The sequence below is a fragment of the Petromyzon marinus genome, chromosome 57, assembly GCF_048934315.1.
Source record: "Petromyzon marinus isolate PM22_M1 ecotype Great Lakes invasive population chromosome 57, UKy_Petmar_22M1.pri1.0, whole genome shotgun sequence".
NCBI classification, from domain to species: domain Eukaryota; kingdom Metazoa; phylum Chordata; class Hyperoartia; order Petromyzontiformes; family Petromyzontidae; genus Petromyzon; species Petromyzon marinus.
Genome location: NC_133723.1, coordinates 1,264,152 through 1,278,183, shown reverse-complemented (window position 1 = coordinate 1,278,183; position 14,032 = coordinate 1,264,152).

Here is a 14,032-nt window from a genome sequence, read left to right as displayed (position 1 = left end):
TTACAACATGGAGTATACTAGGGCTTCGCAGCTGTCTCTCTCCCCCTCCTCTGTTCCGACCATGGACGAACTCGTCCGTCTGAACGGGGCCCGTAGCTATCCGTGGTACGGAAATTTGAGGGTAAGAATCCACCCATTTTTTCGCCATATAGCACTGTGATATATAACGACTTATGGTTGGTAGCTTAGCTGATTGGAGAATATAGAGTTTATTGATAACATGAAGGTCATTTATATTTTAGTTTTTATTGGTTCACTATATAGTACTGTGAATAGCTCAATGCTAAATTCGCCTAGTTATTTCAATGCTAAATTCTCCTGTTTTGATTTGTACTAAGTGCCTCGGTGAATGTGTATGCTCTGACTTCAACGTAACTATTTCTGTAGCAGTTACAAGCGAATGCCTTAATTTAGCTATTTCAATGCTAAATTCTATGCTAATTCCTTTTAACAATGGGTGCCTCTGCGGAGGTGTATGCTTTAACTTTTAACATAGCTATTTCTGTGACCAGTCACAAGCTAATCATTCAGCCTTTTCAATGCTAAATTTTATGCTAATTCCTTCGTCAAGGCTCTTTGTTCCTCTCACACAGCTTAAAAGCCGTGATCTGAACGTGGCTCTCTCACTCCAGCGCTGTCCTACCAGACAGTCTCGCTCCCTTCACCTGATGAAGGCCGCTTGTGTTGTGGCCGAAACGTCGTGAGAATATTATTGTGTTATTTTATTTTATCAATTTATGATTTTATTCTCATTCTACGTGACTTTACCGAAAGAACCAAAGAAGATGAATCATTGCAGTCACGAAAGCTTTAAATCGAAATTTAACCGCCTCTACGGGGAGGGATTCCACACATCCTTAAGATCATTCAACAGACTTCGGGATAAGAAGGCTCAACTAATCGAGTCTCTCACCTTTCTGAAGAGATGCCGCGACTCTAAGGTAATACCAACCGCATTTACACTAACCTCTGCTGTTGCAACTTCTCTCAATGCAAAACGAATTCTAGCTAGAACTAGCTTCGCTCTTATCTCGGAAAAAATCAGACTTACACGCACCGAACTCGATCAGTTAGACAAGACACTCTACAAATCACACTTAAAATTGACAGCAACAATGTCTACATCGGATTGGGAACATGTAGACAATATGACTACCTCTTCGGCTGCCACTATGTCGAACAAATGTAGGGACAATTTGATTTCCAAATTCAATCACCTCTCCAGCAAAAAATCGGATCCACACACCGAAAAGATAGACGTCAACAAAGTCGTAATTAATCGCAGTAACAGTTCCATTTCTGATGGTCTGAAATCCGTTTTAGCTAAAGGTCTAAACTTTGCTGTCACACCGAGACACTTACCGGTTAATGATATCATTGCCCATGTCGACGTTGCACTCAAGGGCTTGAGTCACATCTCTGCAGACGTAGCAAGATCTGAAATCGCTGCAACCCTCAAAAACGCTAAGTTGCCACCTAGCAACATCAGCAAAGACGAACGTTTTGAATTATCTCAATTAAAAAAGAGGGATGATATTGTCGTTCTCTCAGCCGACAAAGGCAATGCCACTGTCATCATGGACAAAACAGAATATAACAACAAAATTCAAGAACTACTCAACGATGGCAGCTATACAAAAATAAAAAGAGATCCCACCAACAGCCTGGTCACCAAAACGAACAAAATTATCTCTGATTCAACAGCATTAATTGATGAGAACAAACAGTTCTTGTTGAAACCCTCTGCTGCCAGACCACCAAGATTATATGGCCTTCCAAAGATACACAAAGAAGATACACCCCTTCGTCCCATCGTCTCTACTATCAGCTCCCCCACCTACAAACTGGCACGTTTTCTGGCTGATATACTGCGACCTTTCACTGGAAAAACCACCTCTGCGGTACTAAATTCTACTCACCTGGTATCGACAATCAAAGACATTTCCCTGTCCCCAAACGACCTGCTTGTCAGTTTTGATGTGGTGTCCTTGTTCACCAAAGTCCCGGTACCTGACACCATCGCTATCATTGAAGACCTGGTTCATCAAGGACTGCATACTGATGTACCCCCCCTGGTGAGACATTGCTTAACCAACACATACTTCACCTGGAATGGAACTTTCTACAAACAAACTGAGGGCACCCCAATGGGCTCCCCCCTATCTCCGGTTGTAGCCAACGTATTCATGGAAAAATTTGAAACTGACGCCATCCAGACTGCCACTCTACGCCCGACCTTATGGAAGAGGTACGTTGATGACACCTTTGTCATCTGGCCACATGGCCAGCCTGCTCTAGACCAATTCCGCGACCACATCAATTCCATACACCCAGCCATCAGATTTACCATGGAGGTCGAAAAAGATGGCAAACTACCCTTTCTGGATGTCTTAATTAAAAGGAGACATGATGGTTCAATGAGCCACTCTGTCTACAGGAAAGCTACCCATACAGATGCTTACTTGAAACCGGATTCCCACCACCATCCATCCCAGAAGAACTGCCTCATCAAGACTCTATACCATAGAGCCCAATGCATTTCCGACCAGGAACACATTACCAGTGAACTCAAGCACGTACACCAGGCTCTCAGGGCTAATGGCTACTCCGACTACACAATCCGCAAAGCCATCACTCCAGTCATGAAGAAGGATCCTCTTGTGGAGCCACTCAAAACCATCACCTTACCCTACATTGCAGGGGTCACTAAAAAGATCTCCAAAATCCTGAATAAACACAAGATCCAGGTCCGATTCAACACAGTACACAAAATCCGTGATTTAGTTCCATCTGTAAAAGATGCTCTTCCAGACACACAGTACCCGGGCGTTTACAAACTGAAGTGCCTCTGTGGTAGTAGCTACATTGGAGAAACCAAAAGACATATCTCGGACCGCATCCGCGAACATAAAGCAGACTTGAAACACGGCAAGACGAACACCTCGGCCGTAGCAGATCATTGTTCTAATTCAGTAGGCTCACATGCCATTGACTTTTCCAAGACGGAGGTTCTTTGTAAGCCATCTGGCTTCCATGAGAGATTCGTTCATGAGGCTATCCACATATACAAACACAGAGACAATTTCAACCGAGAAGATGGATTCTATCTTAGCAATCATTGGAAAGATTTGATAAATCATTTCAGTTCTTGATTGATTGTTCACGCTTACAGTGGCTTTCAGACAGCATACATAAAAACAAATTTCGTCTCCCCCCTCCTCTTTTCAAAAAATAGATGGACTAGTCCTGGCAAACAGCCAATCGTTGCGCGTGACGCAAACGTTATTTTTATATAAATAAATAAATATGCCGTTTTCAAAATAAATTTATGCAAACCGACACACCTGATGATGACCGTTTGAGTTATGGTCGAAACGTCGTGAGAATTTTTTATTGTTTTATATATATTTTGTTATTTTGTTGTTTCTCTTCAACGTGACTTTACCGAAAAAACTAAGAATATGAATTACTGCAGTCACGAAAGCTTTAAATCAAAATATAGAGTTTATTGATAACATGAAGGTAATTTATATTTTAGTTTTTATTGGTTCACTATATAGTACTGTGAATAGCTCAATGCTAAATTCGCCTAGTTATTTCAATGCTAAATTCTCCTGTTTTGATTTGTACTAAGTGCCTCGGTGAATGTGTATGCTCTGACTTCAACGTAACTATTTCTGTAGCAGTTACAAGCGAATGCCTTAATTTAGCTATTTCAATGCTAAATTCTATGCTAATTCCTTTTAACAATGGGTGCCTCTGCGGAGGTGTATGCTTTAACTTTTAACATAGCTATTTCTGTGACCAGTCACAAGCTAATCATTCAGCCTTTTCAATGCTAAATTTTATGCTAATTCCTTCGTCAAGGCTCTTTGTTCCTCTCACACAGCTTAAAAGCCGTGATCTGAACGTGGCTCTCTCACTCCAGCGCTGTCCTACCAGACAGTCTCGCTCCCTTCACCTGATGAAGGCCGCTTGTGTTGTGGCCGAAACGTCGTGAGAATATTATTGTGTTATTTTATTTTATCAATTTATTATTTTATTCTCATTCTACGTGACTTTACCGAAAGAACCTATGGTATAGTGTTTTAATGAGGGAATTATTTTGAGCCATCCAGACATCCACCCTTCTTCCTTCCCTGTGGAAGAGATATGTGGATGACACTTTCATCATTTGGCCACGTGGCCTCCCAGCATTGAACTATTTCCTAGACCACATCAATTCCAGACACCCATCCATTAAATTCACCATGGAAGTGGAGAAAGATGACAAGTTGCCATTCTTAGATGTTCTGTTTGAGAGGATGACTGATGGCTCTTTGGGACATTCTGTTTACAAGAAGGCCACCCACACATTCCTACTTGAAGCCTGATTCCCACCATCACCCGGCTCCTCGCGGTGCCGGACGGGCAACTCTGTCGTGGACAGTGCTGTGGGGGGAGGGCCAATTCCGATTGGCTCCTCCCCTCATGGTGTCTGTGACCACCACAGGGGCTACACGGGGGCTCTGGATGGGTGCAAAGGGCTGGTAACCCCTCCATCTTCAAAAAATTACCACTAAACTACGACTTAAATATATAACTAATAAGCTTGTGCCGGAGGCCCCGGGGAGACAGACGTCTATGACGTCTCCTGGCCAAACCTCAATTGGCAGAGCCAGGAGATTGAATCTCTACCCTCGGGGCTCCTCCAGAAACAACAAAAAGCCACTTCGTGTGGCCACGTGGAATGTTCGAACGCTCACTGCGGAGGAGAGACTGCCACTCCTCTGTCGGGAGCTGGACCAGTGCCGCCTAGATCTCTGTGGCATTCAGGAGGTCCGGTGGACCGGTTCTGGCTCCTGCCACCATGAGGGGTGGACAGTCCTCTACTCGGGGTAGCAGACTGCCAAACAACAGGGTGTGGCTCTTCTTTTTAACAAAAGAATAAAGGGGGCGTGGGAGCGTGGCGGTGAGGTGTGGGAAGCTGTAAGCCCCAGGCTACTTTGGGCTCGCCTTCCCATCAACCGGAGGCGAGGAGTGGTGGTCGTGGTTACTTATGCCCCCACCGAAGACGAACATGCGTGGAGGAATGCAGGCAAAGCCGATGAGTCAGATGCCTTCTATGACCTCCTGTCACAGGTGCTGGCTAAAGTGGCCCCTCGGGATAGAGTCATCTTGTTGGGTGACTTCAATGCCCGAGTTGGTCATGATGCTGACACCTGGTCTGGAGTGATTGGAGGGCATGGGCCAGATCAGCTCAATAACAACGGTAGGAGACTGCGAGATTTTTGTGCAGCCCATGGGCTTGTAATTACCAACACGCTGTTCTGGCATCGGTGCATCCAAACAACATCATGGATGCATGCCGGGTCCAAGCAAGAACATCTGCTGGACTACATAGTGACGGACCAGCGGATGCGAGCCCATGTCCTTGACACCAGGACCTACCGTGGAGCTGATCTGCCCTCTGACCATCGACTAGTCATCTGTAAGATGCGCCTGCCATTCTTCCACTCCGGTGGTGGGTGTACACCCAGGACCCCATTCTAACCTAAAGTGGCCTGGTCTCAGTTATCTGATGAAAGTTGCAAGCGAGAATTTCATCATCGCTTGCGGCTGGGATTGGCATCGTCCCCGACTCCTCCTGATGTCGAGGGTAAATGGGCGAGATTTAGGACTGCGACTCATGCAGCTGCAATGGCTGCTTTGGGTACGCGGTCCAGACCTCCCCAGAGACCCTGGCTGACAGAGGAGGTGTTCAGGATGGTTGAGAAAAAGCGACAGGCCCACTGTCATCGGCTACAGAATCCCACGTCAGAGAATGATGAGGCTTACCGTAGCCTTCGCTCGGAGGTTCGGAGAGCCGTGAGGCGCTGCAAGGATGGGTGGTGGTCGCGGGTTGCTGAGGAGATGGAGTCTGCCTCAGTGGCCCGTGATCACAAATCTCTATTTAACTCCATCAAAAAAGTAACCTGCAGCGCCACACCTATACCATCATTAGGGGAAAAAACGGTGACCCAATCTCCGACCCCCAGGAACAGGTTTGCAGATTTGCTGAGCATTTCTGTGAGGTCCTGGGGGAGGGAAAATCCCTCAGCCAGGAAAACATCGTGGCACAAAGTGGGGATGGACCCTGCTGAAGCTGCGGTGCCTCAAATTTTGGAAGAAGTCACCCCCTGTGAGTGGCTGGCTGAGGTGCCATCTGTTGAGGAAGTACTGAAGGCGATCTGGAGTCTGAGACCAGGAAAGGCAGCGGGCAGAGATGATCTCCCAAGCGAAATGCTGAGGGAGGGCGGCGTTTGTGCACAGACTGCCCTATATGACATCATAACAGTCTGGACCACTGGACGGGTTCCGCAGGATTGGAAGGATGCCCTGGTGGTCCCCCTTTTAAAGAAGGGGGACCGCACAGACTGTAACAACTACAGGGGCATCTCACTCCTCAGTGAGCCAGGAAAGGTCCTGGCAAGGATTATTCAACATCGCCTTGCCAGGCACGCTGAGGAAAGGTCATTCCCTCCCTTCTCTACGCTTGCGAAACGTGGACCCCCCTAATGGAACATCTTCGCCGGTTAGAAACATTTAGGCTGGCCTGCCTACGATCCATCCTGGGTTTAACCAGACTGGATTGTGTGAGGAGCTCACAAATCCTTGAAAGATCTGGGCAAGGTCCCATCGGTGAGCTCCTCCGGCGGGCAAGGCTGCGATGGCTGGGTCATGTAGCCCAGCCACCTCATGCCGAAACAGCTTTTGTTTGGCCGGATTGAGGGGCTAGGCGGGCACGGCACAGGCTAGAGAAGAGATGGTGTGATGTGGTACAGGAGGACGTGGAGCTGAGTGGACTTGCCGATGACTGGTACCAGCGGTGTCAAGATCGGCCTCTGTGGAGGAGGCTCGTGAAGGATGCTACTGGGCAGTTGGAGGTAGTCGCCCTCCAACAACAACGGAGGGCGGAGGAGCGATGCTCAGAACAACGAGCGGAGCGCCGGGTGGCGAAAGCACAGCAGGTTGGCACAGTAGGGGGCACAGTAGGGGGCGTTCGACACTTCACGTGGCCTCAGGGTGCACATAGCCTGGCACAAGCGTCGTGGTGACGTCACCGCCACTTAGTGGCGAATGGCGGTTGTTGTTGAGTGTGTGAGTGAGTGTGTGTGTGAGTGAGTGTGTATGAGTGAGTGTGAGTGTGTGAGTGTGTGTGTGAGTGAGTGTGAGTGTGTGAGTGAGAGTGTGTGAGTGAGTGTGTGTGAGTGTGTGTGAGTGTGTGTGTGACCTACATCTCTGCTTTATTGACCTGGTCAAGGCCTATGATACCATCAGTAGGCCTGGGCTCTGGGTTGTTCTTCGTGCTTTTGGAGTACCTGACCCTCTGCTCACGATCATTAAGGACCTTCATGATGGTGAGCAGGCCCGGGTAAAACTACGTGGCCGGGAGTCAGAGCCATTCCCTGTACACCTTGGGGTGCGACAGGGATGTCCTCTGGCTCCCACATTATTTAACATCTATTTTGACCACGTAGTTCGTGAAGCCTTCAATAGCTGTACCGGGGGAATCTCCATATGGTACAGATATAATGGGAGGCTGATCGATGCCCGGGTGCGGTCAAGGGATGGCTCCCTATTGCTCAACCACGTTATGTATGCTGATGATTTGGTAATAGCTGCTCATTCAGAGGAGGAGTTGGAGACGCTGCTGCTGAGACTGGGGCGTGCCACTAAGAGGTGGGGCCTTACCATCAGCCCCACCAAAACTAAGCACCTGCCTGGGTATTTTGTACCATCGGACACTACACCCCCACAACTCCCAATCGGTGATGGGGCAGTTGTGGAGCGAGTGGAGAGTTTCCCATACCTGGGGAGTGTGCTTATGACCGGCTTCAGTTTAACAGCAGAGGTCTCACTCCGAATCAGTCGAGCGGCAATATCTTTTCATCGGTTGCGTAACGCTGTGTGGAAGCTACCTGGTCTGTCGCTCCGCACTAAGCTTCAGGTCTTCTCGGCCACGGTCATTCCCTCCCTTCTCTACGCTTGCGAAACGTGGACCCCCCTAATGGAACATCTTCGCCGGTTAGAAACATTTAGGCTGGCCTGCCTATGATCCATCCTGGGTTTAACCAGACTGGATTGTGTGAGGAGCTCACAAATCCTTGAAAGATCTGGGCAAGGTCCCATCGGTGAGCTCCTCCGGCAGGCAAGGCTGCGATGGCTGGGTCATGTAGCCCGCATGCCCAGCCACCGCATGCCGAAACAGCTTTTGTTCGGCCGGATCGAGGGGCCTAAACGGGCGCGGCACGGGCTAGAGAAGAGATGGAGTGATGTGGTAAAGGGGGACGTGGAGCTGAGTGGACTTGCCGATGACTAGTACCAGCGGTGTCAAGATCGGCCTCTGTGGAGGAGGCTCGTGAAGGACGCTACTGGGCAGTTGGAGGTAGTCACCCTCCAACAAAAACGGAGGGCGGAGGAACGACGCTCACAACAACGAGCGGAGCGCCGGGTGGCTAAAGCACAGCAGGTTGGCACAGTAGGGGGCACAGGTGGTGCATCAGCCAGTCATCTCAGTCAGTCGACCCGTGGCACCTGGGTCTGCCCCGTGACCTCCTGCCAGCGGGCGTTCGACACTTCACGTGGCCTCAGGGTGCACATAGCCTGGCACAAGCGTCGTGGTGACGTCACCGCCACTTAGTGGTGAATGGCGGTTGTTGTTGTGTTAGTGGTGTCCTCCCAGACAGTCTCGTCCCTTCACCTGATGAAGGCCGCTTGTGTTGTGGCCGAAACGTCGTGAGAATTTTATTGTGTTATTTTATTTGATCAATTTATTATTTTATTCTCATTCTACGTGACTTTACCGAAAGAACCAAAGAAGATGGTGTGTGTGTGTTAGTGATGGGTGTGTTAGTGGTGTGTGTGTTAGTGGAGTGTTAGTGATGTGTGTGGTGTGTGTTAGTGGTGTGTGTGTGTTAGTTGTGTGTGTGTGTGTTAGTGGAGTGTTAGTGATGTGTGTGTGTTAGTGGTGTGTGTTAGTGGTGTGTGTGTTAGTGGTGTGTGTGTTAGTGGTGTGTGTGTTAGTGGTGTGTGTTAGTGGTGTGTGTTAGTGGTGTGTGTGTTAGTGGTGTGTGTGTTAGTGGTGTGTGTGTGTTAGTGGTGTGTGTTAGTGGAGTGTTAGTGATGTGTGTGTGTGTTAGTGATGTGTGTGTGTTAGTGGTGTGTGTGTTAGTGGTGTGTGTTAGTGGTGTGTGTGTGTTAGTGGTGTGTGTGTGTTAGTGGTGTGTGTTAGTGGTGTGTGTGTTAGTGGTGTGTGTGTTAGTGGTGTGTGTTAGTGGTGTGTGTGTGTGTTAGTGGTGTGTGTGTGTGTTAGTGGTGTGAGTGTGTTAGTGGTGTGTGTGTTAGTGGTGTGTGTTAGTGGTGTGAGTGTGTGTTAGTGGTGTGTGTGTTAGTGGTGTGTGTGTTAGTGGTGTGTGTGTGTTAGTGGTGTGTGTGTGTTAGTGATGTGTGTGTTAGTGGTGTGTGTGTTAGTGGTGTGTGTGCTAGTGGCGTATGTTAGTGGTGTGTGTGCTAGTGGCGTGTGTTAGTGGTGTGTGTGTTAATGGGGTGTGTGTTAGTGGTGTGTGTGTTAGTGGTGTGTGTGTTAGTGGTGTGTGTGTTAGTGGTGTGTGTGTTAGTGGTGTGTGTGTGTTAGTGGTGTGTGTGTGTTAGTGTTGTGTGTGTTAGTGGTGTGTGTGTGTTAGTGGTGTGTGTTCGTGGTGTGTGTTAGTGGTGTGTGTGTTAGTGGGGTGTTAGTGGTGTGTGTGTGTGTTCGTGGTGTGTGTGTTAGTGGTGTGTGTATGTTCGTGATGTGTGTGTTAGTGGTGGGTGTGTTAGTGGTGTGTGTGTGTTAGTAGTGTTTGTTAGTGGTGTGTGTGTGTTAGTGGTGGGTGTGTGTTCGTGGTGTGTGTGTTAGTGGTGGGTGTGTTAGTGGTGTGTGTGTGTGTGTTGCTCCAACAGTCTGTGCAGGCTGTACGGGGATCTTTGTCTTTGTTGAGAGCGATAACCGGATTCCTGTCTCCCCCTCTTAAGTAGTTTTGTGGGGGGCGACGTCCACGCCCTCCACTCCCTCCTCCACCGCGTCGATCGGCTGCCACCGGGCCCTCTCTGAGGGACCCGGCTCAACTTCTGGCTCGCCGCCGCACGGGGTTCACCCAGACCCTCGCCCGTGGACATCGCCGCTCCCACACCTGCGGACGATTTCCTCTGAGCACGCTGCGGCTCCGCGTTCACTCCTCTCGCAGCGCGTCGCTCCACACGCACAAGTCACAGACACCACACCGATGCTCTGTGCTCATTCTTATTCGCGAGCCTCGCCTAACTCTGCCTACGTACCCAAGTCACTCAAACGTCCTACCACGTACCTCGAAGCTGTACTCACGGCGTCTCACGGACGCTGTGAGCGTCGGAGCGAGAAGGACGAGAGAGAACTTTACCCATCACTGCCTCGTAGCAGCACTCGCTGGCATCACACGGGATGCTGCGAGCGGCCCGAGGAGGCGGGACGGCACGGAGTGGGCCTTGACGGCCCAGAGGTTGAAGACAAGAGACTGAAAATCGTCCCGGGCGACGTCGCACCGCCCAGCCAACCGTGCGCTTACCTGCGCCGTGGCTCGTTCGTTTTCCATCCCTTCCGTGGCCTAGTCCCCTCGCTTCAAAGGGCCGGGATGGCGCTTGTCTCGCGCGACCATCCGTGCGCCTACCTGTGGTTACCGCCCCCCTGTTACCGTGTCCTCCGTCGAGTGCCGCGGGGACGGCGCCGGCCACCCATTGTCTCTGGCTGCGGGCTATCTGCAAGGGCTCCCGGCTGGTGAACACGAAGCCTGCGAGTGTTCGGTTTGAGGGCCGAGATGGGGGCGGCAGTGGCGCTGCGACTCTCCTGACCTCATTCTCTTCTTGTTTAATATTCCACCTTCAGTTCCCCCCCCAATGTCGTGAGTAACTTATTACGGTTGGCCCAGTGAACCTTTTCTTTCTGCACCCATACAATGCCCATACAATGCCCATACAATGCCCATACAATGCCCACACAATGCCCACACAATGCCCACACAATGTTAAGCAAATTTAGGGGCACCGCAATGTAACCTGGCCTGCGAGAGTCGGCCAATCTCCTGGCACCGGGAAACCGTGGGACTCTCCCTCTAAGGGCCCGTCGGATTAAAACCCGATGTGCCAGGCAACCCCCCGCAAGGACACTGCGTGTGTGCTCTGCGTGTGTGTGTGAGTGCCTGTGTGTGAGTGTGTGTGAGTGTGTGAGTGAGTGTGTGTGTGAGTGTGTGAGTGCCTGTGTGTGTGTGAGTGTCGGGGCCAGGCGGGAGTCGCGGTGCTTGCGGAGTTGTTCCGCGGCCGTGGCACCACAGTTGTGCAACTACGTCGTCACGTGGTTATCATTCATGACGCTAAATGCTTAGCGTCGCTTCCACCCCACTCACTCACACACTCACACACACTCACTCACACACTCACAAACTCACTCACACACACTCACCACACTCACACTCACTCACAAATATGAAGATCCAACGTATAGCCTTAACAGACTGTAGGGGCAAGTGCTGTTAGCGAGCACCTATGAAGACCGGAACGGTACACGAGGGGGTGAGTGGCCAGCACCACGCCGGCCTTCATACAGCGAGGGAAAAAAGTATTTGATCCCCTGCTGATTTTGTACGTTTGCCCACTGACAAAGAAATGATCAGTCTATAATTTAATGGTAGGTTTATTTGAACAGTGAGAGACAGAATAACAAAGCAAGCCAGAAAAACGCATGTCATAAATGTTATAAATTGATTTGCATTTTAATGAGGGAAATAAGTATTTGACCCCCTCTCAATCAGAAAGATTTCTGGCTCCCAGGTGTCTTTTATACAGGTGTAGTGGAGTAGAAAATACACATGGGTAAATTGGCCATATACAGTACATACAGTGTGAGTCATGTAAGGTCGGTGCAGGTGATGAAGTCACGGGTGGAGGAAACATGCCAAAGTAATTAAGGGAGTCAAGGGACGAGGGATGTGATTGGTCGAGAGGCTGGTTAGCGTTAAGTGGCGGCGTCACGGAGTCTGGGCCGTTGGACAGGTGCGGAGCTGGCGGGAAAATGCCAGCGAGGCACGTGGCAAGTAATTAATGCTGATTGGAAAGGGGATAAAACGCTAGGTGATTTGGATGGCGGGGGAGTTGGCGAGAAGTGGAGACAACAGCGGGTAGAGAGAGATGCGAAGAAGGCAAGCCGGCAAGTGTTAGTGGGAAGTAGATTGAGAGCCGAACCCAGAGGACAATAAATAACGATAGCGAGAGTTAGCGTGAGCAGAGTGGAGATTACGGTATAGGTAGGTACAGGGAGAGTTAGCGATAGACAAGTCACTGTGTTTGAAGAGATAGACAAGTCACTGTGTGTGAAGAGATAGACAAGTGAATGTGTGTGAGGAGATAGACAGGTCACTGTGTGTGAGGAGATAGAGATAGAATCACCGTGTGTGCGGGGAGAGAAGAAGAGACTGTGTGGGGAGACAAGGAGTATGAGCGGACGGTGCTGAGGGGAATTCGAGTGTTCGAGTTGGCGGAGCGCGGAGAGGAGTGAATCCAAGGCACTACACAGGTAACGAGCTGAGATTAGGAGCACACTCTTAAAGGGAGTGCTCCTAATCTCAGCGTGTTACCTGTATAAAAGACACCTGTCCACAGAAGCAATCAATCAGATTAAAAACTCTCCACCATGGCCAAGACCAAAGAGCTCTCCTAGGATGTCAGGGACAAGATTGTAGACCTACACAAGGTTGGAATGGGCTACAAGACCATTGCCAAGCAGCTTGGTGAGAAGGTGACAACAGTTGGTGCGATTATTCGGAAATGGAAGAAATACAAAAGAACTGTCAATCTCCCTCGGCCTGGGGCTTCAAGCAAGATCTCACCTCGTGGAGTTGCAATGATCATGAAAACGGTGAGGAATCAGCCCAGAACTACACGGGAGGATATTGTCAAGGATCTCAATGCAGCTGGGACCATAGTCACCAAGAAAACAATTGGTAACACTACGCTGTGAAGGACTGAAATCCTGCAGTGCCCGCAAGGTCCCCCTGCTCAAGAAAGCACATATACATGCCCGTCTGAAGTTTGCCAATGAACATCTGAATGATTCAGAGGACAACTGCGTGAAAGTGTTGTGGTCAGATGAGACCAAAATTGAGCTATTTGGCATCAACTCAACTCGCCGTATTTGGAGGAGGAATGCTGCCTATGACCCTAAGAACACCATCCCCAACGTCAAACATGGAGGTGGAAACATGCTTTGGGGGTGTTTTTCTGCTAAGGGGACAGGACAACTTCATCGCATCAAAGGGACGATGGACGGGGCCATGTACCGTCAAATCTTGGGTGAGAACCTCCTTCCCTCAGCCAGGGCATTGAAAATGGGTCATGGATGGGTATTCCAGCATGACAATGACCCAATACACACGGCCAAGGCAACAAAGGAGCACATTGAGGTCCTGGAGTGGCCTAGCCAGTCTCCAGACCTTAATCCCATAGAAAATCTGTGGAGGGAGCTGAAGGTTCGAGTTGCAAAACGTCAGCCTCGAAACCTTAATGACTTGGAGAAGATCTGCAAAGAGGAGTGGGACAAAATCCCTCCTGAAATGTGTGCAAACCTGGTTGCCAACTCCAAGAAACGTCTGACCTCTGTGATTGCCAACAAGGGTTTTTGCCACCAAGTACTAAGTCATGTTTTGCAGAGGGGTCAAATACTTATTTCCCTAATTAAAATGCAAATCAATTTATAACATTTTTGACATGCGTTTTTCTGGATTTTTGTTGTTATTCTGTCTCTCACTGTTCAAATAAACCTACCATTAAAATTATAGACTCATTATTTCTTTGTCAGTGGGCAAACGTACAAAATCAGCAGGGGATCAAATACTTTTTTCCCTCACTGTAGGTGCTGCTCGCTAACAGCACTTGCCCCAATAGTCCGTTATAGGCTACACGAGGGATCTTTGCCTTGTGTGTGTGCGCATCAATCTCCACATCTCTT